Genomic DNA, 25,496 nt, shown 5'->3' on the forward strand with positions numbered 1-25,496 from the left:
ATTACTTCTAGTGCGTCAACATGCAACACAACTATGAGCTGGGGTTAACAGATCACATTCCTTAGTCAAACTGTCTCTGATTCATCTTCAAGCGTTGTTCCAGATCTTCAAAGGAAGCCAGATTCTCTACAGCAACAAATGTTTCTACTTCTCCGAGCTTACTGAACAAGTAAATAAGTCCAGCGAAATCCAAATGCAATTTGGCAAGCCAGAATACTGCTGGAAATGTTTGCCAGAATTTCCTTGGCAAAAGCTCTTCTCTGTTTTCAGTAGATTTGGAATGAAATCAGACAAGATCTCAGCTCGCTCTCCATGGAAACCTAGTGACGGCCTTAAATATTCTTACTACTGGGTGCATTGTGTGCGAGGAGTGTAGCTGCAGGAGCGCGCCGTGCAGGGTGGTTTCCTTGTGCACCACCCCTCGTCTGTGAGAACTGGGTTATAGCTACATCAGTGGCATCATTCACATGCTTGTTAAATAAATGGGAAAGAACAACCACGTGTGCTTGTAAACTTCACAGCTGTGGGACAACACTTCCTCTGGTGTTCAGAAGTCGGTCGTTGTTCTGCTTAAATCCGAGCCGATTTCTGTAGGCAGAATGCACTCAGGAGGGATTCTGGGTTAACAGCTGGCAGATTGATGATCTCCTATTAGAAACATATCCCAGGAGATGGAAGAACCAAAGAATAATGCAGAGAAGTATGTATTAATAGCATCCAATGTATTTTTTTTTTTTCTTCAAATTTCCTGCAGTGCTAATAGCACGGAGAGAGATGAAACGCTACCGTTTCAGCACTATGCTAGCAGTACAAGGCATATGGTTTGGGGGCATTGTTTAAGCTTCCTAGGTACTTGTGGTGGTAAGAAACTTCAGGGGAATGGAAAATAGCATTTTTACACGTCGTTCCAACAGTAAGCAGGTGAAGAAAGAGTAATAGGTGATGGCGATCAATAATAGAAGTGGGGATGGGGATGGGGAATGAGTAAATTGCAGTCTAAAGAGAGCAGGAAATCTGCCATGATCCTTGAAATCTCTTGTAGGTCCTGTTTCTACTTCTATTTAGTTTTTAATTTTGTACCACAAAGTAGGATGGTGCAAGATGCTGGTGTGGCCGGTAAGGATGGGTAAGATGGATGCTCTTCAAATGCGCTGTATGTGTACGATTCAGGTCCCAAAAATTAGACAGCATCTCCCTCTGGAGGTCTTTAAAGGCATCTGTCTGTGCAGGGAACTTGGTACTTAATTTAGGAAGACAGCATCGCTAAGTACCTAAACCTTGGAGTTGTCCTGGATAATCCAGTGACAACTTCACTGCCCTGCGTGTTCAATCAAAGCAGAATATATGGGAGGACCAAACTGGTCGTTGACTGAATAGGAAAACTAACCCAGGCCATATCAGGAGGTTTTATGACTTATTTTTGCATTTATTTTATGCATTTATTTTTTTAAAGAAAAGTTGATTGAGGAAATTGATGCAGGCAGGCTGTATAGAAGGCTTTGGCCAAAAGGTCATAGTCTGATCATTTGGCAAAGTGGGTTATGCATCTAGGCAAGCGAGTACATGTGGCTGCTGCTTCAGATGACTGGACCCTAAAGAAATGATTGCAAAGGCCAAAATGGATTGAAATATTTTAGCTGATACAACAACAGCGAACACCAGTGAGTAGACTGTTGTGTGATTGTTTGCTGTCAATTGACAAAAGAATAAGAGATTCATTCCACTCACAAGTGATGCAGAAATTAGGTTTTCTGCTCCTGCACCAAGTTTCTGTGCTCTCTTCGTAGCTGGTGAAAATGTAGGCAATATAGTCAGTAGGGCCTAGACAGCAATTCAGCTGAGCATCCCTCGGGGGCTTAGGACACCTAGTGCCAACCAGGATCTCCAGACCGTTGTTAGGAGCTGCTGATGGATACAACCTGGGACCTGCAGGGATTACAAAAGAAGTTACTGGAATCGAGGTGGGACATCCCAGGGTGTTCGAAGTGGTAGCAGACGCCTGTGTCTTGGTACATGATAAATGTCCAAAGGATCTGCTGTAGGATGAGCTGAATCTTTCTGTAGGCTTCCTTGATTGTAGTAGTTTATATGGCTTTATATGGTTTAGGTGTCTTGAGTTGAATCCTACCTTAAATGTATTTTTCTCATTCTTCTTTAAGTAGCCAGGCGTACCTGTCTGGGTAAAAAAATGAAGAAGATCTCAGGAGAATTGGGATTTGCCCAACAGTATATTTTTAATAGGTCAATTCAATTTTACATAGTTGTCAAGTGCTGACAGTATTTAAAGATAATCTGGCATTTAATTCCCTGAATGAGTCTTTTTTTCCTTGAGTAAGTCTCAGGATTTAGTAGCTCTCTCGTCCCTCCTGTCTGCTGACTGATCCCCACGGATGCGTTTCCCTGGATATATGCAGGACATGGGGGAGCTCTGTGAAGTTGCAAACACTGGGTTTGTCCTCTACCACCTGACAGCCCAAAGACTGAAGGGTTTCAGTTTCAAGATGGATCAAGTGGAGCATATTGGAAACCTGTAAACAAGAAGTCTGATCTCCCCTCTTTTTTCCCCTTAAGTCTGCACCATAGCAACTATCTGTGTGGAAGGATTTTATGTCTTCTACGAGGAAATCCGTAAAGAAGCCTTGTTCTTTTGTTCGTTTCTCTTACAAAGATGTATTTATATGTGGTCTTGGAAAGTTGGATGTTGCGTTCATGGGAGGAACCAATCGCAGATACCAGCTTAAAGACTTATTTTTTCCTGTTGTGCTTCCTTCCCTGTTGATGTGTACAGAGTTGAGAATCTTATTGTAAAGGAGCCGTGAACTCATACTGAAAATAACATGCAGGTCTTCTGATCCAAGTATTTTTTCTCCTTGATAGGAAGTTGTGCAGGTTTTCCACATCTTACCTAAACGGAATGAAACCGGGAGCTTTAAGAAAAGAGGAATGTAAATGTTTCAGCACAGAGTTTGAATAATTAAAGTTTGGAACTGAACTTGTTTTAGCCTGAGGCATCGTGCAGTTGTTGCTTCTGAGGACAGCCTTACTTCAGAGCGACCTGTATCCTTTGTCAACACGGCCGGTTTAAAATGGGTTCAGCCCCCAGTTCAGCAAGCAGAAGTGTGCTGGGGGGGGGAAGAAGGGGCAATTGTTTCTCGTTAGGATAGATGCAAAAAAGCTGGAAGTGAAAAATAAAGGCATGGAAAACATCTTCCTTGCAGTAGTGTCAGCTGGACCCAGATCTAAGCATGTGCACCACTTCTGTGTGTGGTTATACGTGTTTTTTCCATCGCCAGCTGCCTGTTTGGTATTCATGAAGGTGCTTGCACTGTGGGTCTGAAGCTCACGTATTCCTGTCTGGGTACTCACCTTCAGGTGCGTGTGGTTTGCCTTGGTTCAGAAGTGCTTGGTCTTCTCTTCTCTCAGCTTCAGTAGCTAAGTGTACTCATTCATCTTAGTTAAAATAGATTTAAAATGTTTGTAGGAGAATTGTACCTGGTGCTTGGAAGTCCCTCGGACTTCTGGTACTCGCTGTCTGGTGTCTTGGGAGATGGGTGACTGTACTTTGCCACATCATCGTCAGTGCTTCTCTGACAGGAGGAAGCTTTCTAAACAGGTGGCAGACTACACTTGCTAGGTGTGTTGAGTTACAGAGGTGTTATACACAAAGATACTTTCTCCTCCATAAAATCTGTAGAAGCAGCAAATCGTCCTAACTCCAGACTGTCTGCTGCTTCAGATGCTGGTCAAGTATCTTTGCTCCTAGAGACTTGGTAGCTCATAATAAAACTTGTATAGTTCAACTTCTGATGTATGGAAATGGTATTTTTGCTTTAAAAGTAAGGAATTTGTAACTTTCTGAAGATGTTTCGGGGCTGCGGCAAATCTGTTCTGTTGTGTGAAGTATGTGAGTGGAAACAACATGTGCTAAAAATTGCGTCATGAACTAAAGCAGGGTTGTGACATACATTGTGCATTGAGAAATAGTTTGCATTGGATTCCAGTTCCTTGCTGTAAAGGACATCTGAAGGTATAAATCGTGTCGATTTCATCGTAAGCAATAAATCAGTTTTAACTGCGTTTTACCAACTTTTTGCCTTTTGTTGCTAGTTTTTTTTTTTTTTTTTTTTTTTTTCTTTAATTGGCTGCAACCAGTTTTCTTCTTGTAAGAAAGAACTGTCAGCCGGTGGAAATTTCTTTGAGTTGACCAAAAAAGTAACTAATGTGCTATTAATGCAGTAATTCTTGTATGCTGATATATGTTTTCTTCTGCTATGATTTGTTTCAGCTCTCATTTTCAGTTTCCAGTCACCTTAAAATGAATATTAATACAATATTTACATTTTGGAAGACAGGGTATGTATTTTCAAATCTTGTCTGGGAGATTACTTTTGCTGTAAATGTTGCTGATTTGCTCAATTCTCTACCTTTTTAAAGAATACAAAGATGTGATATAAAACTGAACATTGTTCAGTCTTCTGTTTCACGTTTATCATATTCAAAATAGAGGGTCTTATTGTTTTAAAAATTAAAATCCGAATCTAATCTAACTTTCAACTTCATCTGCAGTTCCCGTTTTAGCATCCCTTGACCTTACCACTGTGTTGGTGGGAGGTGTCGTGTTGCTGGGCTCTCAAACCAAGTTTCCTGGCACCGGAATGAGCGGCACCAGGACAGATTTTCTATTATGAAGAGGGTGTATATGTTATCCTGCTTCTTAAATTTGTTTTTTTGACCTCTGCTGAAATGGCTAACGGATACAACACAATTGTTTTTGATGCTGTTCTGCAGCAGCTTCGGTGCAGCTTGTGATGCCTGCCTGGGCTGCGAGCAGCCAAGTGTCAGTAGCTGCAACCTAAAAGAGAGAACAGGGTATTTCGAGCTGGAAATGTGTGTCAGGATAGGTGAGAAAGTAGGCATCACTGCTTTTTCATCTCACCACAAGGCAAATACAGGCTCTCTAGTTATTTTGTGTGACCTCCTAGCAAACAGCCCATGTGGCCCTTGCTTTCTGGTTTGTGCTCAGTGCATAGGCTAAAACTGGGATATTGCTGAACCCCGTGTAATGCTCCAGTTCTTCAGATAAGATCCATAGATTTTCAGTGCTGGTCAAAAATATCTGCAGAAAGGAAGTGCCCGAGCTGCTCACATCCCTTTCTTCTCCCTGTAATACTTGGCAGGCTTTCACTGAGCTTGGTCAGGAAGTTAATATGGTGTGGTAGTTGGAGAGGTCACTTCCATCGAGCAATCTGAAACACTAGCTGCTTGCTCTCATCTTCAGCCAGGAAGGCCGCAGAGAGGACTGTAGGCAGTCACTTGAGTTTTATGTTTAATTTTTTTTTTTCCCTTTGGTGCTTCTAAGATTTCCTGGTGTTGTAAGAACTGGGAAAAGCAAACTAAGCTTTCCTCCACTGGATGGCTGGGGCTAGAAGGGATTTGCTGTGAATCGCTTGTTCTGAGAAGCAGCCCACTAAGCTTTTGCACCAGGGCGAAGCTGAGCTATGGAGGTGAGTGGCACCAGTCCAGGTTAACACTGTGATTCCCGGCCCTAACTAGGGCAACAGGATGCAATTTAGCAGCCCCTATGCGGGAGGAGGCATGGAAATTTTAAAAAATATTTCCATTGCCAGGCTATTAACTTATGAAAAATCTTATGCCGGGGCCTGTCTCTGCCCTTATCTTCTACTGCTGACCCTCGAGTTTCTCCCTTTCAGCTGCTCAGATGCACCCTGAAGGCCTGTGCTGCCTGAGCGGCAGCTGGGGCTGCCACAGGCATCAGCTGCGTCACAGCACTGGGGGAGAGGGAGAAATAACAGCAACCGTGATGTGTATTTCTCATATGCGTGCTTGCCTCCTATTGTAAGTTGACCTTATGATGTTATAAGTTTGAATCGCAGGCAAAATGCATGCTGAGAGCAGCCTTCTGCTCCTTCCCTGGGTTAGTAGCTAAGAGACTGCAAACACTTCAATTACCGAGTGGACTGACTGGGTTTTCCAAAAGTTATAATTCTCATGAACTCTGTGAAGCTAGGAGTTTATATTTATATATCCTACTCCTGGATTATAGTTGTCTGTATTTATTTGTATAAGCATGGGGTACAGCGTGTACTATTTGATGTACTATTTTTGATGCTCGCTGTATTGTTCCACTTCCTTCAAATAAATAAAATTAAAAATAGGCTAATATTTCACAGCACGTTGAGTGGTGAAAGGTCGATGCTAATTAAGTATCATTGTCAAAGTGTGTGTATGGAGACCTACAGGTGACACCGAATCTTTGTCAAATAAATACTTCAGCTATACCCCGTCTTCAGTTTGCCCAAACTTAGCAAAAATATTGTTTCAGCGTTAAAAAAAAAAAAAAAAAAATGAAATTCCCAAACCGCAGTGATAAAGCATTCCTTTATTTTATACTGGCACTACTTGGGCCTTGCATTTGTCTGTGTGTAAGGCAGCAAGAGGAGGAGAGGTGGGATGGAAATAGAGAACTGTTGCTAAATTGGTACCTTTCAGTTCCTTTGTTCAGCATAAGATTTACTTTAACCACAGTCAAATAGATGTGGTTTTTAAAGAAGCCGCTGTTTGAAATGACTAAAAATGCATCAACATTTGACTAATGCACAATTTACTGCTTTTTCATGGAAATTTTTTTCTCTTTTGCTTCAAACTTTTTTGTTGCACAGTATCAGAAACTCTATCGGTGGCAGTGCCGTTTGTGTAAACACCGTCCACGGGCTGGCTCCAGGGCTGTGTTTGTTCAGAGAGCTAGCCGGGAGACTCCCTTCCAACAGAGGAAATGGGCTGATGTGTACGAGCTCTCGCTCGGGATTGTTCACATCCCCAGAAGCTGTATCCTCTGCAGGAAAAAAACGGGCTTGGACCCGTGCCACGGCGTGGCCGCGATGTTAATGAGTGGGAGAAGCCATGTGTTCGTCGCCTGCCGCAGCAGCAAGCTGCTGATTCGGGGAAGGGGTGAGGAAACAAAAAGTAGGCTTGGATGAAATAGAAATGTGGCACTTAATCCTCTTCTAGCTGCACGCAGCGTGCCCAGTGTTGTGTTGCAGGCGGTGGGGTGAGGGACGCGGAGCTATTGAGCGTACCTGAAATCTATGCGGCGGGAAGACCCAGATCAAATGGGATCTGGATCCAAGCCTCGTTGCAAGCACGTTGTCGTTGCCAAACAGAAACCTCAGCTGGGTTTCTGAAGCCCTGCTTGTTTTCATCTCGCAGCAACTGTTGTTTAATACAGATGAGCAACTTGATCTTCTTGGGTTGCTCACATACCATAGTGATGAGCCTCACCGAAATACTAATAAAGTTTTAAACCTACAGCCTGCTTAGGAGAATATAAAATAAGTCCAGGTGAGTTTTGCTACCATCCTTCTCTTAAAGTAGGGAGTTGAAATCCTTTTCTCAGTTTAAAGGTTGCTGCTTCAAATAATACCTATTGGTGCTCTTAACTTTCATTGGTCTTACTAGTTTGGCAGCCCAGGCCTAAAATGAGAGTTGCTTTTACTGCCAAGCTGAATGATTTCATAAGCTGTCAGCTTGGTGTTAAACGTGACCATCCCTGTGAGGATTTTGGGTACAGGGTGGTCTCTGCGAGCTCCCTGCTGTGGCCATGGGTGGCAGCGGCAGGGTGATGGCCGTGGGCCTGGTGCTCCAGCGGTGCCAGAGGCCTCTCGCGCCAGGGCTGTGAAGGGAGGCTCTGGAGCTCTACCTCGCACTTCTGTTCAGATGCAGGGTTGAGGAAAAGCACAAATGCAGCTCGATAGAAACTAACATGGTGGGTAGAGGCTGGCATCGTGTGATGCCTGGAGGGGGAAAGATGAGCGTGGACCATGACAGGCCTAGACCGTGGCAGTAGCTGCTGTTTGGTTCAGTGGGAAGGGGTAGCTGTAAGAGGATATAAAGGACACTTCTCAGTGACTTCTCAGGCTGTTTTTACTGGCAGGAGCTTTCTGAATGTGTAACAGTCACAGCAAGATTTTTGCCTTTCCTGAATTCAGAGAGTATTGCGTAAAAGTGAATCTGGAAGAGGAAGAGACCCTGGATGAGACAAATGTCAGGAGCAGCTGAAAGGGCTGCAACTGAGCTTTTGATCGTAAGGAATCTGCAAGACTGGGTGGTTGGCTGGGTCTGTAGAGTTTCTGTATTGATGAGGTGTTTGAGTTGGCAGCCCTGCTTTTCTTGAGCAGTGATGGAGAGATGAAGAAAGATTTCATATGTACAGAGAGACAGATTTGGAGTAGAGATGCTTCTCTGGGCTGTGTTCACAAAGGTGGCAATTTTTTTCTTTAATCGCAAAGTAGGTTACCCAAAGACTAGATGTGTCCAGATGGCCTTTTCAGGATCTCCACTTTAAAAACAAGTGGAAGGCCTTCTGATAGGGAAGAAGGAGATGACTATATATGTATAAAGCGGGCTAGGTCTGGGCTATCAAAGAAAGGATGATTGACAGCTCAAAATGTGTAGGGATGGAATAGTGCAAATATCTCTGCCCTTGGCAAGAACACTACAAACTGAGCTAACCGAAAGATCTAGGATGGAAATAGAAAAGTGGAACTTGAGGCAACTACTGTGCTCAGAGATTAAATGAAAATCTGGGAAGTGAATGAAGAGGTGAGGAGACTGAAGGATTTAAAGTGTAGGAAAAACATCCGAAGCATAGGAATTCCCTAATACTGGTAAATGCGTACTTCGCTCTAAAACTTGCTTGTGAATCCTTAAAAAAGGGATATAATAAAAACAAAATCTATTTTAGCATGGCTACAGTAACCATAAGTGTTAATAATAAGAACAGTTTTTGCTGTTCTTATTCAACAAAATTCAGAGCAAAATTCAACATTTACTCTGTGAATTTTAGTACCAGTCCTGTAGGGTCAGTTCTTTTTTCCCCTGTTGGTGTAAGTCTCTCAAGCGTTGTGCCAAACCTCAGCTCTGGGTTTTATGAATCTACTTGGCCACATAAAAATGACAAAATTTCAGGTTGGCAATCTCTCCTCTCAAAAGCATCTTTATCTTGAACTTTTTTTTTTTTTTTGGTAGGGGGAAAAAAAAATGCATCCATCATACTCCATCTGCTCTGTCATGCAAATACTGCCTTGTCACTACTGAAAGGCCAGCCTGTCTCAAAGCCTCACAGATTGAATGCCATTTGCTGCAGTTCATTCAATAGCAGAGCTAGCTGCCTGTGGGTGTAGAGAAATTGAGTTAGAGGCTAGCTGAGCGTGCTTTAGGTAGTGTAGAGGGCAGCGCCTTTGCTCAAAGGAGAACATTTCATTTAAAGATAAATCTGTAAACGTTTAAGAAATGAAGTTGCACCAAATAGTAACTGTACGTTTCTCTCTACCCAAATTTTGCTGCTGATGTGACATCTTAAGTAATTTTTAAGTGCCGCTTTGCAGTTTTGCTGTTACCCAAGCTGAAAATCCTTTTTACCTTCTTAAACGTTCGGGTTTTAAAAGACGTTAGATCTTCTGGGGAAAAGGGCCAGCTCTTCTGTTTTTCTGGCATAGTGTGAAGGCTGGCTGTTGAGTCATGTACTCTTGGTGCTGGTAATGTTCTTGATATTTCCTGAAGAAAAAGTGGCTGGAACAGCATTTGTCACCTGAGCATATCAGAGTGGGAATGGGCTCAGTGTAAAACTGAGGCATTTTTGTTTGTTTTTTTTTTTTTTCAGTTTTGACTGGGGGGGATGTCTTGTAGAAGAACAAGTGTTTACTTGTAGAGAATTTGAGGGAGAGAGGTTAACAGAGAAACTATGAGCCTCAAGGGTCTTTGTTACAATTAGAGCCAAGACTCGTGAATTAAAAATTCCAGTTTAGAGAGTACACATAAATTACCTCTTGTTTTAACCTGACAAAGACTTGCAGTTGTACGGAACAAAATGGGAATTGTGCAAAGGTTTTCTGATGAAACTCAAAAGCAAGGTGAAACTTGCTTGTAGGTTTTGTATTTAATTAAGCACTTAGTCAGGTTTGCAACAGACCTTGCCTTCCCTCCGAAGTCTGTGATCAGACTGCTCAGAGAGGAGCTACAGAGCTCATCTGAATTGGGGAGGTTCCAGAGCTTAGTTTAGGTACAAAAATAGAGGTGTTCTTTGGGTATTACATGTTGAGTAGTTTGGGGGCTTTCTCTGAAGCAGTTTACTTCAAATTCAGTTCTGGGGGGGATGCTGCTGCTGCTCTGCTTCCAGGTAGGTTCTTCACCTTCCCATCAGAATTTTACAAGGTAAACCCTACAGAAAGCTGTCCGCCTTTGTGACTTTTATTTTTTCCTTATTAACGTCCAGATTGTACAACGTCTATGTTAAGAAAACATAACTGCTCCAAGAAAGCTTTGTCATGTGTGTATTTCTGCAGGTCCTCTAACTTTATTCAACTTACAAAACCATACAAAAGAAATCAAAGAGGGAGATAGACTTAAAAGTTTCAGTTGAAACCTCAGAGTTTTGTTAAAGCCACTGAGTCACGACAGAGATTATTCAATGAATTCTTAGCCTAGCCATCAATCTGAAAAGTTAATTTTCTGTTATTTTTGTAAAATAATTTCCTTTAATTCTTTGATTTTTATTTTTTTGTTTTTACTTTTTATAGTAGACTGCCTTTTATGTGTACTGAGTTGACTGTATTTGGTAAGAAAAATGAAGATGGTTTTGTTATATCATGCAATAAGCCTGTATTAAAACTACAAAGTCAATTTCTTATATTATTCCCATATCTAAGAAATTAATTAGACATTAAGTTATCCTAATGTAAAAATCCATAGGTCGGTGTATATTTGTTGTAAAAAATATGCTAGTAAGCAAAACAAACTATTGAACAATCAAAGATCTCACCAACATCCAAAACCATTTTACTTGGTTCTGTGTCAAGCAAAAATGACTTTGCTTAGATTTTTTTTTGTCACTTGGCAGTTTTCTTTGGTTTCTATGAGTTCTGCTGCTCTCTTAATAAATATTTTTTCTTTAGAGTGAGACATTAATAGCAGGGAGAAAGAAGGCGCAATCCATAACTAGCAAAGCTGCAGATCCTTGCTAAGACTAAATAATGTTGCAGGTCACATTTGGGATGGGGGCGTGGTTTCATGTTTTCGTTGTTTTTAATCTTTGCACTAATGGTCTAGAACAAGTCCTGCCCTTTGTGCACGTAGGCTTTGAAACTTTTCTAATTGGTGTCTTTAACAGCAAAGTGTGTAATTGCATTTGGAAGTTAGGTAGCAAAAAATGGTTTTGTGCCACGTCTGTCTTGCTGAGACCAATTCGTACCAGCAAGGAAATGCTAATTTGGATACTTATTTGCATGCAGAAATGAGGTAAACCCTGCTATCAGAAATTTCTGAGTAGATTCATCTCAACCAGAGACACTCATGAACACTTGAACTCTTGTCAAACATTGCAGAACAGGGGAGGAGTTTCTGCTGTAGCACAAGGACAACCGTGCTAATCCTCCTTTCACAGAAAAGTTTTATTTAGCGTAGCAACCTCATTGCTAAATATTCACCAATGCTTAGCAGCAGCATCTGAGGAGACTAAAGGTATTTGGGAACAACCTGAACGTGGAAGTGGGGGGCAGAGACGCGTGCCATGGCTGGGGTGCGAGGGAGCAGGGGATTGAACCTTAATCGGAGGTGGTTGAATCTGAAGCTGCTTCTTGGTGTCCTGCACCCAGAGAAACTGATCTGTCCTTACAGCCTTATATTTCAGCTTTTGCCTCCCTTGATAACAATCAAATAAGCCTATCTGATGAGCCCCAAGGGCTGTTTCTCAATATTGAAGTGAGATTTTTCTATTTTGTACGACTTTCCATTCAGGGCTGATGTCCACGCTGGATCTGTGCACCCTAACAGTTAGGGCTTTGCAATAAATACCCTGGTGCGGAAGCTTGAACCATCAATTCTCTAGGTTGTACTGACATCTGGTGGCAGTTTGTATGGTTAAATCGTGTTTCAAACCTTTTTCACTTGGAGATCAGGCAATTACCCATTTACAGTCTGCTTTCTTCTGTATTTCAGTGAATTTAGAAAAAACATGGCTCTGTTTGGTGGCTGCTCTTTTCCCACTACCTTGCTTCCGACACTTGAAGGGGGAAAAATAGGTTAAAAATGCTGAAAATAATTTTTTTTAGCTAGTTTAAAAATGTATTCAGACCTTTAATTTCAGGCTTGTTTTTAGTTTTGTGTGTCTTGTAGCAGTTGCATGGAGGAGCCCTGCCACCCCCTTCCTCACAGTGCTGTAAAGGACTATTTCATGAGGGAAATTAATGTGATAGTTTCCTTTCTTTGAAGCCTTGGGTACTCGGCAGTTGCTAAAGGAGATCTCTGAGGTGCATCTCCATTTTCTGTCTTCCCCTTTAGAGATCCTGGGGTTTCTCTTTACCTATTCAGATACATACATACACGCTTCCAAAATGTAATGCAGAATGCTCTGAATGGGGAGAAAACAAGAATTCATTGATGTGATCTGTAAGCAATTGAATAATATTACCAGGAACAGAAGTTGCTGGACACGCTTCCAGGAGGAGGCAGGTGGAAAAATAATTAAAAATCTTGACAATTTGGAGGGGAATGCTCCGTGTAGAAGGAGGAAAAGGAGGTGAGCAGTTTGCAGTCCTCATAGCCATGACAGGCTTTTCTTCTGGCTGTGAAAGGATGGAGACATAGGAAAGGGGGATCCACTGGACTCCAGCTAAGCATGAAGGATGTCTACTGTGTGCATTATAGATGTGTGCATTATAGTTGAATTTTGAGTGGTTTTGGACAGTTTCAAGCTCTCATTTGTAAATAGAGGTATAAGGGGGCTTACCATGTAAATAGTGCCTCGTTAGTTTAGCTAGTGCCATAATACCTGCAATGTTCAGTGACTCTTTTCCCCATTTTAGTGGTAATGAATGCGTGGAAAGTAGCAGACATCGTTCGTTTGTCAGGCTGTACGGGTGTTATACCTGTACTGTTGGGTGTTATAACCAAGTGATTGTAACAAATACTCTGTGAAGTGAGCAGTGAGTAATCTGGGTGACCTGCTGGCACCCAACTTCCTGCCTTCACAAGCAATTAAATATCGAACTTGCTAGACAGGGAATTGAATAGGGATGTGGTTTTTTTCAGTACTTCCGTCTCATGCTTCATTGTGAAATAAAGTGAGCGAACGCTGGCAGTCCCTTCATGATGTGACCTGTACTGTGCAACTCTGGATCTCTTCCAGGTGACAGCGGGGCACTGCTTCACTTGGGTTTTGGGGTGGTTTTCTTTGTCATTGTCCCTACACTACATTCTTTCTGCAGCCACTTCCTTCATAACTCTCTGTATTACCTTTTACAGCCCTACCCTGTGAGTGTAGGGCAGCCAAGGGAAGGAGAGCAGCTTCCGGGGTCAGCCAAACAGTTTCACTAGTTCCTCGCCTCTTTGAGACCTGGGGTGGAAGGCTTCACTGCAGCAGCTTGTTCTTACCTCTGTAATATCTTTGCTGAGACCACGGTCACCCATGTGGCTGGCTGTACCAGCGATGCCTGCCCTTAGCTGCTGAATTCCAGCATAGCCCCGTGCAGGACTTGGCTGGCAAATCACCATTTTTTTCCCTTCTCAGACAGCTATGGAAGGGCCTGCTTTGCAATGACAGCTGGTTTTCTTGCTGCTGGCTGTTCAAACATCAATGAGGAACTGTGCCTAATGTGTGGTAAGCACCTACCCCTTTGGCAAAGGAGCATGATGTACTGTAGTCCCTGCCCTTTCCCGTGTATCTCGCCTTACAACCATTCTTCAGACTTCTTAAGTGTTGATTAAAATAAAATAGTCGCCTGAAGTGGCTCGGAAGTCAAAAGCAGGTGATAGGGAAGCTGTAGAAATACTGGACCTGTGTTTAATGTGATCATCTAATTGCTGTCGTGTTCTCCTGTTATTCGTTTTGAATGCAATCCCTTCAGAGTAGGAATGTGTGGAGTATAAATGCGGTGTTTATCAGAAGATTTCCTCAGGTTGCTTGGAGTTGTTACGAATATCTGGTGGGCAGCATTTCTGAAACATATATGCAAAACTGACTTGAAAGTCCTGAATTGCTTGTATCATTCATTTAGAAGCTGAAAAGAACACACAGCGAGTTTCAAAAGGGATTGTGGCGTTCCGTACCAATATCAGACAATATATTGCATAGCATTTATTCTGATATTTCTTGTTCTGAATTCCGGGGTTGCTTTTTCTTCACCTGTTTGAGTATTTGCTTGTCACTGCACCATTCGCCTTGATAAGTTTTCTTTCTTTGTGCGCAGACAGTATGTTCCCTGCTATTGCACTGCCTCTCATCAATTTTCTGCGATATAAATCTAATAGCTACAATAGTTCATAGGCATATTTTGAAAGCAGATTTCTTTATTCCTGTAGAAAAAAAGCCAAAGCAGATTTTTTTCCTACTGCTTTGTCCTTAGCAAAAAAAAAAAAAAAAAAATGTTTTTGATCTCTATATTTTACATGGTTGTGTTTTTTTTGGTCTTACGGAGATAGTGCTGAGAGAGAGACGTAAATAGTTTTTAAGTTTCCATTTAATTTCTATATATTTATTTTCAAAGTTATGTCTGATTTTAAGACCCAAAGTTTGAATTGTACAGGGAAAATAAAACGATAGCAAGTAAAAGTTCGAACCAACAGTCATAAAAGATGCAAATCCAGATGATGATATGATTCATCACTTGAGTAATAGATAAAGAAGAATTTCATCATAGCCCTTAGAGGATCAAAATCGGCTCTGTTAACAATAGAAGTATCAGATGCCTGGTTGCCAAAGGATGAGAGCACCGTGGTAATTTCAGTCAGAAACCACAGCGGTATTGTATTTTCTGCTCTCTCTTGTCAAGGGTTGGAGTCCCTTCTGTAAATCATACTTCAGCTGGAAAGCCTTGAATGAGAAGTGTAAGGCCTGGCCCTAGACAGCACTTCTTGAGTGGAGTTTTTAGGGGAAGCTGCATCTTCTGAGCATAGCACTAGTGTAAGAAACGTAGCTGCTGAGCAGAGGACTCATTTTTTCATCAGGGACAGCTTGAGAAGGAAACCTTGTCATTCTTGCAATCTCTTGGTCAGAAATGTTCAGCCTTTGCTGCTGCAGTTCCTATTGCTTTGTAGCAGACTGGAAGTTGAAGGTGATCTGTACCGTCTCATTTATTATTTCAGCTTTTCAAGTTCCTGTGCATCTCCTGTGCCTTCCTATGAATTCAAAAGTGGGGCATGCAATTACATCGTCCCCCTCTTTCTCTCTCCTGCTGCTGTAGCTTTTTGTCTTGAGCAAAGCCAATGGGGGTTTTGTGACTGCGGGAACAGGGCCCTTAGATATGTGACCTGATTTCCAGAAGCACTGGAATGAGATGCAGCTAATGGTAGAGGAGAAACTTGTACATGAACAGTAACTTCAGTCCAACTAAAACATACGTTGAGCCCAGAGGTAAGCTGTTTCTTCAGAAGGCTTTTTAGGATACTGTGCTTGGTGAGAACAGCACAGTTTGGGGCGACCCCTTCTATGGATTAAGTGCTCAGATAAAGCTCCTCTGCCTATTCAGTAGCAAACAAACTTTTCTGAACTTAGGTTGTTCTGGTTCTGTGAGGTGATTCAGGTCCCCAGTTACTTGCACACATGGTTTTGCATGTGCTTTATTTTTTTTAAAGTAAAGGCTATTAATAATCTTCTTGCAAAGTGTTTCTTCTGTTGCCCTAAAACCTGTTTAAGTGAATTTTTACCCTCTTCTGAGGATTTTGGCTTTTATTCTACATGAGCAGAACTTTTGCTATGTATGATTAGATCATCTTGGGTTTTATTTTTTTTTATTATTATTTTTTCCTTTTCTCTTTCCCCTGGAGATGATGTATCTAAAGGAACTGAATACTTTATCTGTTTCTGAGAGGAATGTATCATTTCAAACATATCTAGACTGCTGTTACAGTCATCTGTTATTGTATAATTGGAGACTGAAGCTTATCAAGCCATAATCTTTAAATGCATCCTTTTCCTCATGGTACTCAAAGACACCCCAAACCCGTCATTCCTCTGATAATTAAAAATGAGCTAGATATTGTGTGTATTCCTCTAAGCCAGCACTGTAGGGTACTGCTCTTAAATTGTGTTAAAAGCTTCCAGTCCTTTAGATAAATTACATGATAGCTTTTACTTGTGGAATCCACAAGTCTTTTCTACCTGAGTCTTTTTTTTTTTTTTTTTTTTTTTCTGGTTAGTATATTCATGTGCACTCATTAAAATGATGAATTCTCTCTTTGCTGCAGGCACAACTTGAAGAGATTCGGGAGCACTCTGGAGTGAACCGGCAGGAAGCCTTGTAATACAGCTGTGGCAATGAGAGTGGCTGTCCTCAGGAGATGCTGCAGCTCAGCTTTATCATGATCTTCTTTCTTACGCCTCCCAACGAATGCACAAAGGACTTAATTTTGTTCAGGATTCGTGTGGTGTACAATAGTCACGGGTATGAGGTTTTCTCGTCCTTTCACTTGATGCCTGCATGTTTCCTGCAGTCAGCGATGAAGTCTGTACTAAGTCTGCTGACATTTGGTCTGCTCTCAAGAGTTCTGAGTGACAGGTACTGTAAACATCCTACACTCTCAGCTGTGGAAACTTAGAAGGCTGGGAGAAGGCTGTTTACTCTCCCTGCCTCGGATATCATCTGGAGGGCAAAGATGGAATATTGTGAACTCCACGTTCGTTGTATTTCTGACAGCCTGAATTTCTCCTGTTACGTTACGGTGTCAGCAAACAAGTGGCAGCATTATATCATGCAGTCAGGGTCTTGCATTCTGACTGAGGTTTGAACCCATCATAAGAAGGGCCTTACAAATATGCCTTATCTGCCCTTCTGGTGTGAGGGAAACTTAAATGGTAGAAATAATACGTTACAATACCTTCATCCTTAAAAATAAGATAAAACAGTGTAGTGGTACATACAGGTTACAGTGGAGACACTTCCAGGTTCGTGCACCAGTAGTCTGTTTAATTGAAATCCTCCTTAATGTTTGTGTCTTGCCTTCTAAGATTCAGTTCCTGTTTTCCTACACAAAAGAACTAGAAATGCCTGAAGGCAAAGAAGTTCTAGGGGACTTGAAGTTTCAGTTTCTTTTCAAAGAAATTGAGGTGTCAACAATCTCCATCTCTAAATTAAGTGAATTGAAGATACAAGGGTATTTACCTTACATTTTCTACTTGCTTTTGTCTGCTACTTGCCATCCAGCCTGTATTATGCTTTGTGTAATCTTTCTTCCTCTTCTTCCTTGTGTTTCTATTTCCCATTAGCTAAGTAGGGCTTCTCACTTTAAATGCAGAATAAGCTTAAACATTTTTTATCCTTTTAAATCTAATACCCTACTGGCACAGTCTAAATCCTCATGAAATGTAATTTCACAGCTATTCTTAAGCAGTGACTTTGGCAGAAAGAATATTATTCCCCTACTTTTTTATTTCTTTATTGGAAGGGACATCTTTTGTGCTTTCTAAGAAATTTCTCATAATGCAGTTAAGTTCAAAGATCACCTTCTAGCTCCTTTTGTGATAGCATTCTTATGTCTAAAGATCCCGCTGCTTCAGCTTTTTAGCAAAGGTGTTTAAATAAAAATCTCTGGTATAAGAAATGTTCTAGAGAGTTTAAATATCAGGGTTCAGAAAGTGATGGAGGTAGAAAGAGAACAGCAAAATGGTAGAAGATCATGTAAGGATTTTCTGCAAAATGGATGAAAAAGAAGTGAAACCATTAGGCAGATCTCAAAAAAAGCACACGATTAAAAAAAAGGTACATGATTTGAAGCAATAATTTTTTGGAAAAATGAATTGGAGAGGAAAACAGAGTTATGGGGTCTTAATTCTGTAGCCAAGGAGTATGTTCATGAGTTGAGGTCTGGCCGTGCAGTAACAAGTACCATTTTTTAGGTTTGTGGGGTTTTAACTCATGATTTGTATAGTGATGTTACAAGTCAAGTTAGTCTTACAAAATGACTGTTTTAAGGAGAAATGAGCTGTTCAGGCTAGTCAAACGATAGAGGGTAGCATTTCCTAACACACATGGTTCCCTTGGCAGAGAGAGATCTCCAAGGGTGATGGAGCACACAGCTACATCCTCCACTGTATGACAGCACTGCTGGTAGGCTGTGCTGCTGAGGAAAGACCTCCCCTTGAAAGGAAGTATCATCCTGAAGTTTTGTGTGTTTTTATTATTATTTTATTTAGATTTGCTTTAGGTTTGGAACCATTATTTTGTGTCAGACGGGAAAAACTTCTCTATATTTAGCATTACCTATTTGTTGACTAATAGTGAAATTCCATCTTTGATTTTATCAGTGTAAGCTGGGAGTGTTGGAGCTGTTCTCATGCATTCTTCCCTGGCCACTCTTTCCTGTCCTTTAACTTGTGCTGATACTGATGTTTGTTTAAACAGCCAGCTAGCTCAGTGGCTTGACCCAGATGAAAATTAAACAAGCAAGCCAGCTTTTATCTGAATCAGCTGAGTAATAGCTTACTCCACCACTGTGATGCTGTTGCCTAAAATGGTAATTCCTTCAAATATGGCCACTTTTCTGAAGGGCAAGAACGGAGTTTACTGTAAACAGACCATAAAATCCTAATACAAGAAGGTGAAATCACAGGAATTTGTATATTTTTGCATTTTATTTGGTATTCTGTTAATGCTGTTTGAAAACAATTACAGGTGTGGTGCTAAGATAAATTCAGATAAAATTGTTTTAATTAACATTCTTGATTTCTTGAAATCCGTTCGTGCTTCTGTTTCTTTGAAAGCTTTGTTTGTGAAGTCTAGTAAGCAAATTGTGTTGGACATGGGGAGCTACCAGTAATTTTGCTGCCTCCACACTTTTAATTGTAATGGTATCCTCTGATGTATTTGCACAAGGCTGAGCATTGTATAAATTAGGTTATTCCTAGATCATACGTGGTTTTTTTGTGTGTGTTTGTTGTTGTTTTGTTTTTCCCAGGTATCACTTGCCAAGCCCAAAGCAAGCAAAATGTCCTTTTCTCTTGTTAATCTCAGACTTGAAAGAGTTGAAGCTTCTCTCCAGTTGATCAATTAAACATCGAGCTTTCCCATTGTGAAGAAACATACAGGGCTTTTTCAAAACCTGTTGCCTGTAATGAGTTTTGGATTTGGTCCACAGAGATGTAATTTGGAGAGCTACCACGGCAAGTCATCTGTGGGAAATCTTTGTTTGTAGGCATGGGCTTTTTTTCCTTAACGTGTGCCAAGATGCAAAACTGACTTTCTCCATGTTATTCTTGGCACTGCTCAGGAGAGTATCATTCTTACGTGTTAAGCTCAACGTGTTTGATCAATTGATTGATTCTGAATGAGGAGGAAGAGGATAGTTATTACTTATATTTTCTTATTGTTCACTGTAGGAGCTAGTGAAAATTACAATATCCAAACTTAACACAGGTGAAACTTTAAAAAAAAAAAAGTTATGTTTTAAAGTGCTGCTAGTGAGGGAAAGGAGAGGTGAAGGGGAAAGAGAGGTGACTTCTTATCCAGAGAGAGGAAAATAATAACCCTGTTCCTTTTCAGTACAAACACTTCCTTGATAATACAGTGAAAGAGGGCAACAATTGTCCTTGATGCTTATACAAAAGTTGAGGATTTCTTTTATGCAGGAAATTTCGCTGTCAGTGATTCTAATTCAGTGCATGAGAATTTAAAAGTAGTATCACAAGCTATTGTACTTTGAAGACCTCTGTTCTAAATTCAAAGGGTTTGCTTTGAATGGAAGAGGGGAAGAAAAAGACATTCTGCGGACGTCTGTTACAGCTGCCCCTCAAATGAGCAAGTTCTAGATCTGAAATTTCTCTGCTATAATTGAGATAAAAAAAAAAAACATGTAAAAGCAACTGGCCTTATGCAAAATGTAAACAGGTGTGGAACATCTGATATTAATGTGCATTTATATGCAAAAAGCAGATGAATGTATAATAGCATTAATTAAAACATATAAAGCTTGAAATAGATTAACTTAGTTAACATCTGAACAAATGCTTTTGCTTCAGTTCTTGCTTCCTTCCAACTTAGATTCTCCTTTTTATAAACCTCCTTGTACACTGAGTCTCTTAAAAAAAGCACTTTTAATAAACAGAATGCAGAAGCTGAAGCTTCTTTTATTCTTGTGTGAAACTTTGCTTCTTGTCAGCTCTGGGCCCTATCCAAGACCTACTTAGCTACAGTTAGGCTTTTATTTCCTTATTTTGCTTTGTTAGCCTGAATTAAATGGAAATAGGCTTTTGGAGCAATCGCTTCATACAATGGGCGAAGTTAAACTAACCAGTGCAGTCCGTGGCCACAGAGTATCTCAGAAGAGTTGAGGGCTGGCTTATTTTAGAGAGTGTAACGTGATGGCTAAATTACATCTCCTTTCACTCCAAAAGGGAGAGTTGAGTGAAGCTGTGTTGCGTAAGCCGTACACTTGCAACACTCACTCCACTCCACGGGAGGAAATAGTTTTGTTCCTGCTGCAGTTAACAGGAAATTTTTGCTGCTGCCTCCATCCTGTTATTAAGGTGTTGAAATAATACTGCAGAAAGAGGGACTAATCCTGGCTTTGGACAGTCTCTGCACTTCATTTTCTCTTTTGCGAAAGAAGATGATGCTTTCTCACCAAGGAGGATACACTAAGCAAAGAAACAGAAAAAACAGTGTTTCTTTTTGCAAGGAAGCATGTTTCCCAAAATCATAAAATCACAGTCTGGTTTGCCTCATTATGTTGCAGCCTTTCCCAGTGATTCAGAGATCATACTGCTTGTTTATACTACTGGGGAAGAACAAAGGATGTCCTTACTGCAAGACCTAGTGCAGCATGATCATAAAAGCTGCTAAAAGCTCCCTCTTGTGCTTCTGGTGCGATGCCATCCTCCCACCAGCTCCAAGCAGGCCTGCAGCACCTCTTCTGGTGGTGGTTTTGAGCATGGACATACATGCAGAGGGCAGTTTGTGCAGTCACTCCCAGGTAGCTGGGGTCTAGAGGTACATTGCAGCACACAAGTCAGCTCCAGGCCAAGTCAGCTTGCTTCCATCAGCAGGAGTACCTTCCACTTCATCAGATGTAAAGCTGAAAACAAGTCAACATTTTACCTACAATTTCAGATCCTTATTTATGCATCTCATCCCTCCCTGGTGGTCTAGTGGTTAGGATTCGGCGCTTTCACCGCCGCAGCCCGGGTTCGATTCCCGGCCAGGGAAGAGTTTTTTGCTGGGCAGAGGCCAACGGGATGATGTTCAACATGGCTAAGTGCTGCCAGGTCCTGCACTTTGGTCACAACAACCCCATGTAACGCTACAGGCTTGGGGGACAGAGGCTGGAAAGCTCTGCAGAGGAAAAGGATCTGAGGTGTTGGTCAGTGCTTGCCTGGACGTGAGCCAGCAGTGTGCCCAGGTGGCCAAGAAGGCCAACGGCATCCTGGCTTGTGTCAGGAAAAGTGTGGCCAGCAGGACTAAGGAAGTGATTGTCCCCCTGTACTCAGCTCTGGTGAAGCCACACCTCACATTATGTCATTATGTGTTCAGTTCTGGGTCCCTCACTACAAGAAGGACCTTGAGGCCCTGGAGCGTGTCCAGAGCAGGGCTACGAAGCTGGTGAGGGCCTGGAGCACAAGGCCTGTGAGGAGTGGCTGAGGGAGCTGGGGGTGTTTAGTCTGGAGAAGAGGAGGCTCAGGGGAGACCTCATTGCTCTCTACAGCTACCTGAAAGGAAGGTGTGGGGAGCTGGGGGTCAGCCTCTTCTCACAGGTAACTAGTGATAGGATTAGAGGGAATGGCCTCAAGTTGCACCAGGGGAGGTTCAGGTTGGAAATGAGGAGACATTTCTGCTCAGAAAGAGCAGTCAGGCATTGAGACGGTTTGCCCAGGGAAGTGGTGGAGTCAACGTCCCTGGGGGTGCTCAAGCAGAGGTTGGACGTGGTGCTTAGGGACATGGTTTAGTGGGTGACCTTGGTGGTAGGGGATGGTTGGACCAGATGATCTTGGAGGTCTTTTCCAACCTTAACGATGCTGCTGCTGTGAAGTGAGCACCGTCACCAGCTGACTTCTGGGCTTTGCATCATTTGAAGGCTGCCGTTCTTGAGTTATTTCTGCACATCCTAAAGCACCCACTGGCTCAGGTGTTCTGAAAAAATGCTGCTAAGATAACTCAGTGCTGGTGAGACAGGGCTAGGTTGATGTTGACAAATGAAATAATTTCAGGATCTGTGAAATTCTTGTTCTCTTTGGCTAGAAACAGATGACTCAGTATGACTATGAACTCCGTAAGAAGTTTAGCTTTATAGAACTATTAAGGTTGGAAAGGACCTCCAAGGTCAGCTGGTCCAACCATCACCTTACCACCAATGTCACCCACTAAACCATGTCCCCAAGCACCACGTCCAACCTTTCCTTGAACACCCCCAGGGACGGTGACTCCACCACCTCCCTGGGCAACCTGTCCCAGTGCCTGACTTCCCTTTCTGAGAAGAAATGTCTCCTCATTTCCAACCTGCATCTACCTTGCAAACAGATTTGGTGAGGATACAGAGATGCCATAATCTAATGCTTCGTTCACAGAGTGCGGATGAAACACAGTGGTAGATTTTTCATGTCTTTTTTTTCTTTGTAGCAGTGACCACACTCACTGCATTGACATTAATGGAGCCGCTAATTAAGATCTTGCAGCTTCAATATGTGCAATTGATGAAATGCTACGATGTCCTTTATGTGCAGATTGCACGGAAGCGCAGATCAAATCTAAATTGAAATAGATAATGTTTTATTGCCTTGGGGTAAATTGTGCGTAGCATGCAGCCCTTGAAATTAGATGTGACAAAGCTGGTTGTCTCTGGTGCCACTCAGAGCGGGTGTGAGTCAGAGGGTACAGGTTTGTGCGTAGTGACCAGACGGATCTGCTCCTTGCTGAGTAGTCGTGTTCGTGTCTGGAGGTCTGTCGGGCTGGTTCCTCAGGGCCTGGCCCTTCTGACGACCATCATAGTGCCTCTGGCTCCAGAAAAGGCCTGTCCTGGGGGTGTTCAGCGCCTGCTTTGCACTTGGAACATCAGCCTTCTCTTGCCGAAGTTTGCAAGCCCTCTGAAAGTTTCAACAAGTATCCAAACTGAGGCAGACTTGGCGATACTAAACCTTGGGAAAGGAACTCTTGCTAACGCAGATCTCTTTTCTGTTTCTTCTAGTGGCAAACCTTATTTCACCAATGTGCGCTGACCTATACCTTACCCAATGTTAATTTTTCCTGCAGAGATGTACATATGTCAGCCTGAACACTCCTCAGTGGGGCTTTGCTGCTCTCTAGCTCAGAGAATTGCTTAGAGCTGTGGGAGCTTGGTGCACGCTGTGCGTGTCTCAGGATAGGGAGGGAGCACGACCAAAACTCGGAGGACAAAAGAAAGCGAATGGAAAATATCTGGTAAGATTTTTCTATGAACTGCTGAGCTCTTCCAAGTGGGGGAGGAAAAGGATTAAAAGTGAGGAGTTTTAAAGACAAATTGAAGTTGATGTTTGAACTGTCAGTCCAGGAAACTCCAGCGACAAACTGAATGGAAAGTTCCCCAGTGAAGTCCACAAAGAATCTTCAAAGACAAATCTGAATGGAGAACAGCAAGGATTTACATCTTTGTGTACAGGAACTGAGTAATTACTGGCAGCCGGAACAGAAACTCCAGATTCTTGGCAGTAAAAAGGAAATGGTCTGGCTCGGGGACTTGGACTGAGTGGTTTTTAAGTCTTTGAGGAGCAAATCTAATGTTTTGGATACATACAATAGAACAAATCTGTGGAAATCCTGAGGTGGGAAATGAAATGTATTGGTTAGGGCTTGAAAATATGTATACCAATATTTGGTTTCTTTGAGTACGTTTCCAGGCTGGAATGATATCTGAAAATATCTCAAATGCATTACTTAGAGCAAGCAAGCTAGTGGCCTGCAGAGGAATGTACAAGTTCTCACTTCACCTCGTGGACTTGTCAGTTGATTTAAAGCAAGGTTTATTTTGATTATTTTAACAAAAATGCAATTTCTGTTTTTCATTTCAATCTAAAATGAGAGGAACTGTGCTGTAATCATCACCTGTAATACAGTGTGAGCAGGTTGAAAAATGTATTTGGATTTTACGTGCATGAAAGTTTACAGTGGTTCCTTGATTGCCATGGGTGAGATTTTCTTGGTGTTTTATTTTATTTTTATTTTTTAAATGATTATTATTTGTTTTTTTTTGTTTGTTTGTTTTTCTTCTTTGGACTTCTCAGCAGCATTTTTATGGTTGATCATGGCATCTTTTTGATCTATTTGATGCCGCTGGCCTTATCTCAGGCAGCATTAGGCTGGTTTTATTCCCCTCCATCCCTCTCTAATCTGTATTTGTGTCTAGCAAAGGGGGGGGCCTCTCTTACAGGGAAAAAAAGGAGGTAGTAAGGATCTCACTTTGGTCTGTTTGAGTCAAGAGTCCCATAGCATGCAAAGATTTCTCATGAGGCCTTCACAGGCTTCTTAGTATTGCTGTTTTAACATGTTTTCTAGTTCTGCAGGGATGTGAGACTGAGTCATGGGTTGTGTGCTCTGAGATTTATAAAGAGCTAAAATCCTGATAGAGCTGATGTAATGGGCTGGACCTGTGTGTCCTTGAAGCATTCCCCTCCCGCTGTTTTCCCCTCCTGATCTTTTAAGAGACAATTGAAGTGTCTGGTTCCATTTCACTTCAGGTTAATGTGAAAGAACAATGAATGTGTATGAACATCACCAGCAGGGCTGGTTCACCACCTGCCTTAGCTATCTAGCCTGGTATTTAAGGGCTGTATTTGGACCAAGACACCAAAAGATACATGCAGGAGAAGGAAGCTTCATTTTTCTTCAAGCAGGAACCACTGGCTTTTTGGTTAGCTGGCTTCTAGGACTTAGCTGTACATGACCTGGCTCTGGAAAATGTGTGCAAATGTAACAGGAGTTTCCAAAAATAATTAGATGATTTTTTCAATTGTATTTTAAAATCATAACCTGTTTTAATAATAACATACAGGGTTTAGGCATAGACAAGTACTTGGCAGTTTGAAAATAAAACCCTTTTGTGGAAATACTCTCTACTTGAATGGGCTTCTGATAACTGTGCTTGCATCCAGACTGTGACTTGTGCATGGACAGTGGGAGGCAAAGGCAAATCTGCAGCACAAATGCTGGAACTCAGCCAGGATATGGGAGGCTGAAATGAATGTTTCTGATCCACCTGGTTCCAAAATGAAAGCAGTTGTTGAAATCTTGACATCTTCAACGAAACCAGAAGGATTCCAAACTGTGTGTGCTGTTCACCCCCTCTAACTTCCCATATTCTGACCAACTTCACTCCACTGCTTGTTTATGGAAATTACTGTGGTTTTATAATCTGAAGACCTTTACATACACCCCACTTGAGCGTCTGTTTTTCTAATTATATCTGCCTCACATTTCTTAAGCATAGAAGCATCCGGTGATGCTCGGGATATGCTTTTCTTGTGGGAA

At 41.8% G+C, this 25,496-nt stretch overlaps 1 long non-coding RNA gene and 1 other non-coding gene across 3 annotated transcripts in view; both read left to right on the forward strand.

The window, feature by feature from the left end:
- The window catches only part of LOC137854603 (uncharacterized), a 44,172-nt gene extending 19,088 nt beyond the window's left edge, over window positions 1-25,084 (forward strand). Inside the window, exons 4-5 of one of the 2 annotated variants that reach the window (XR_011095292.1) lie at window positions 16,258-16,454; window positions 23,247-25,084. This is a non-coding gene — a long non-coding RNA (uncharacterized lncRNA). Of the gene's footprint in view, window positions 1-16,257 lie in introns of both variants that reach the window. The other variant, XR_011095291.1, reaches the window with a different exon arrangement.
- Window positions 21,138-21,209, forward strand: TRNAE-UUC (transfer RNA glutamic acid (anticodon UUC)). The gene has a single exon. It is a non-coding gene; the product is annotated as a tRNA-Glu (tRNA).
- Window positions 25,085-25,496: the final 412 nt, after the last annotated feature.

Source organism: Anas acuta, chromosome 3 (genome assembly GCF_963932015.1).
Source record: "Anas acuta chromosome 3, bAnaAcu1.1, whole genome shotgun sequence".
Classification (NCBI taxonomy): domain Eukaryota; kingdom Metazoa; phylum Chordata; class Aves; order Anseriformes; family Anatidae; genus Anas; species Anas acuta.